This window comes from Cotesia glomerata, linkage group LG6 (genome assembly GCF_020080835.1).
Source record: "Cotesia glomerata isolate CgM1 linkage group LG6, MPM_Cglom_v2.3, whole genome shotgun sequence".
In the NCBI taxonomy this organism is placed as follows: Eukaryota; Metazoa; Arthropoda; class Insecta; order Hymenoptera; family Braconidae; genus Cotesia; species Cotesia glomerata.
Genome location: NC_058163.1, coordinates 6,569,537 through 6,574,204, shown reverse-complemented (window position 1 = coordinate 6,574,204; position 4,668 = coordinate 6,569,537).

Here is a 4,668-nt window from a genome sequence, read left to right as displayed (position 1 = left end):
TTAATAAAACACTAGCTTATAAAGATGGTTTAATGGGAATCTTTTATATATATATAAATATTCGTCAACTACTCCCACCGATTTCTATAACATAACAGTCAATGAATAAATTATACTTCAATTTATGTATAACTAGCTTTTTATTGACTTTCTTTAATAAATTGAACTATCAAAATGCTATTTAAGAATCCCCACATCTGAAAGCTTATATTCGTAAGAGCCTTTGAATAGATACCAGAATTTATGCTTCAATTAACACCTGTTTAAAGTTTACTATGAAAATATTTCGAAAAATTACTCTCACTCTAATTTTAATTTATATATATAGCGATGTGTATATAATGTTGATATATTTATCGGATTGACTACATGAAAAGAATTTTTTTTAAAATTACCATTGAATTCACTGTTATCGTGGTACGTGAAGCAGCCCTTTATTACTATTTTTAAAAAAATTCATTTATTTTGTGGTAGACTTCATAAAATTTACTGAAAACTTTATAAAATTTAGAGTAGACTACGGTAAAATTAGTTGAAAAAAAGATAAAAAGTTTAGAGAATCCAAAAGTACTCGCCTTATAACGCTCATTCATTTTTTAAGAAAAAAATAAATTGTGTAATTGATTAAAAAAAAAATTAGAAAAACGGTAGACCCTGAAGGCCATCCGTGCAACTTCCCGCTCATTTCATACCTAGGTGCTTAAAATCGCTCTAATGATGTTTTTGAGCTCTCCAAGCTCAAAAATACAATTTATGTGTTATTTTGAGCTCTCTGAGCTTGAAGGAATAGCTTTTCTATGCTTTTAAGCTCTTCGAGCTCAAAAGTCTGATAGAAGTTTGATAAAACACAATTTTTCAAATTTTCAAACTGCAATAACTTTTGAATAAATGAATCGATTTTTACGCGGCTGGCAGCATTCGACGCAATTTTTTGAGCCCCATGAAGAATCTGTAAGTTTAGTTTAATCGAACCAGGAATTTCGGAGTAATTCTGAAAAAACACTTTTTTCGGTTTTCTTTCGTCAACGATAACTCACGAACGAATGAACCGATTTTGACCGGACCGGCGGCGATCAACATGGTTTTTCAATGTTAAGAGCTAATTAGTTTTTGGAATCGATCGGTTGAGCGATTTGAAAGTTATTCCAAAAAATGTCGGAGTTATGTTGAAAAAATCCTTGTTTCCAAATATTTCGTCGAGGATATTTCTCGAACCAATCAATTGATTTTTACGTTCTTGGCGGCGATCGACGCAGTTTTTTGAGCTCTAAAAATTATTCTATTTCACAAAAAACGATCCGAAAAGAAATATCGAAGTTATGTGAAAAAAACACTTTTTTCGGTTTTTTTCAGTTTTCTTTCGTTCACGCTATCTCACGAACGAATCAACCGATTTTAACCGGATTAGCGGTGGTTGACGTGGTTTTTCAAGCTTAAAGGCGGATTAGTTTTTGGAGTTGATCTATAAAGCCGTTTAAAAGTTATTCCAAAAAAACAACTTTCAAAAAAAAATTTTTTCCGATTTTTTTTGAGATTTCTCAAAATTTCTCAAAATCTATCGGTCCAAATCGATTCAAATTCATAGAAAATCTAAGTTTGAGGAAACTCTTTAGAACGCCGTTTGGTAGATTCCGATCGGTTCAATCGTTCAAAAGTTATAAGAGGTTTACATACATCCACACACACACACACACAACCAATAACTTCCCGAATTTTGAAAATCTTCGATTTTCTTAGCGGGAAGTTAAAAAAAAAATATAATTAAGTAATTTCTTACAGAGTATTTTTTATTTTTTTTTTAAATATCAGCGCCCTTTCTTCTTGTCATAGTTTTCACGTGACAAATAAGAAAAATTTGTTTGTCTTTGTACGATTGTATCGTAGTGAATTTTAATAAAAATTCAATTAAAAAAAAAAAAAACGTAAGCTAGGCTACTGATATGAAATATGGACCCAGTTCATCGCATTCTTAAATTAATAAAAAATATCCGGTCTTGAAATATCAATTTGTTCGGGAGTAATCGTTGGTACATCTACACGGAAAATAAATTGCGGTAGTGGCAACAACAACTGTAGTACCATTCACCGCAGGCTGTAGTATGTTCTGAGACAACTCCAAATTGTGAGTAGATTTACTCCAATATTGTAGTTAAGCGTCAACTGTAGCAAAAAGTAACATATGCTACAGCTTGCGGTATTTGTAACTCCAATTGTACTTCAATTTACTCAATATGCGGTTAACCTATTGCGTAAAAATAAATAAACAGTATATAACCTAAAATTTTTATAGTTTATAATAAAAAATTACTTACTAAATTATTTATATATTTATAATTTATAATTTTTTTGTATATTAAAAAAAAAAATATAAAAAACATCAAAAATAGGGTGGATCCCACTTGTAAATAATTACCCTAAATATATTTGGGTTTTAAAAAAGTATAAATTTTAAAAAAATGTCGGTATTTTTTTTTTTAATTGTTTATTTTTAACGTTAAGCATTTTATTTACAATTATAATTGTTTAATAATCTGTAGATCCGGAATTATAGATCTCGTTGCAACATACTGTTTCGAAAATTTTTTAATGTTTAAACAAGGAGTCTTTATAGGAATTGAGTCATATTTTATGTAACGTATATCTGTAGATTCATTTGCGGAGATTTCATATGCAAAGTAATGTTCATCAAAAGTTGTAGATTTCAAAGATTTCAGTTGAAAATAAATTACTCCATCAATTTCAAGTACGAGTATAATTTTACCAAATAAAGGTAATTGATCAATAGTTTTTAAACGAATTATTACAGTAATACCGTTACAATATTTAGTTCCAGCTATTTCTATCCATGAAAAAATGTTGATAGATTTAGCCTCTGAAAAAGTTCTAGATAGGTAATCATTCAATGTTTTAGTAACTTTCAATTTCTTGCCAAAATTCAAAATATTCAGGTATTCAGTGTCTTTGAAAAAATCTTTGAATCTTAATTGTTCTTTGACACAAATAGTATGGGTTATATTTTTTTTACTTGAAGTTGACACTGCGTCAGTTTTTAATCTTTTATGAAAAGCTTCCCATCTGATGGTTGAGCAATGAGGCAAAGGGCCAATTAAATTCATCATTCTTGGATAATGGGTCAAAAAATGAGCTTTGGGTTTTATTTTCCAATTAAATGTCTGAGTTTGAAGGATTAAAAATTTTGATATCCAAGATTTTAATTCAATTATCATCGATTGATAAACAACAGGAGAAGTAATCATAGATATAATATATCTAAGTTGGATCCAAACGTCCCAAACTTTGTGGTTACGAGGAACTAAGTCACCGATCATTAATCCCAAGTATCGTACAAAACAAGTCATTTCTGAAGCTGACATTTTAATTTTCAACTTAAACTCAGATGTTGAATCAGTAGTAATATTTGGAGGTTTAGTGGATTTTTCTGAAATGCCATAATCGAATAAAGTAATGCGCCTATTTAAAGTATCAACATCAAACAATTGTTCTTTAAAAATAAAATGATGAAGAATTATTTTTAACGTATCAATACATACACCTTCAAACATATCATGACTGATGTCAACTGCAGAATTAGTTGTTACGTGAAAATTGTGCAACTTATTCCAGACACTTTTTTCTTTTATTCCAGTCAATGAAATATTATTAATAATTAGATCACTATCGTATTGTTTTTTATTACGAATGAGATTCTCATCTTCAACAAACTGCTCTTCACATGTAGTTCTTGACATTTTACAAAAGCGACAATAATATTTTGAAACACCGAAACTTTCAACAAAGCCCAAAATTCCATTTAGTCCTAAATTATCCCCAGTTATCAAAATAACTTCAAAATATATAGTTTTTATCATATTATTGACTTGAATATTTATTCCTTTAGTTCTTAACTGCTTAAATTCTTCTATTATTCGTCCAAAAGTAGCATCATTACCAAAAATTTTCCGATCTTGATCATAAATCAGCTGACCAATAAAAATAAAATTTAATTGAGAGCGATACTGTGGAGGTATACATGCAAGTGTATAGTACAATCCCCCGATAGAATTAGAGCCACAGTGGGAACCAAATACATTGCCGGTGTCAAAGCCATCAAAATATACCAATAACGGCAAAACTATTTGTCCTAATTGTGACGAAGCATTACTCTTCCAGAGCTCAGCTTGCATAATGTTATATGAAGCATCTGTTTCATTATTTAACTCATTAGTGTATGACATTATTAAATTATAAAAATCAGGCTTTTCAAACAAATAGCTCAGCGTCTCTGTTGGTGAGATAAATTCAAACGTAATAGCTTTAGGCACCATAATGATATCATTGTTTGCTTTCTCTGGTAGCTGTGCGTAGCCCAAGACACCTTCTGAAGGAAAATTATATGCATCATTATCTTCTAAAAACAGTAGACATCGTTCATCACTTTTAAAATCCTCTAGAAAATTCATTCTCTTCAATATGATTTCGAATTTTCTGGAAATATTCTCATCATTTAATTCGTCTTTTACTTGTTGTAAGATATATGGAAAAACGCTTTGTGATAAAAATAAATTCATTTTATTAATTATCGATACTGCGTCTTTTCTTGATATTTTTAGAGTATATAAATAGGACAAAAATTCAGTAAGATCGGTTGTAAGCTTATTTGTTGCAGAT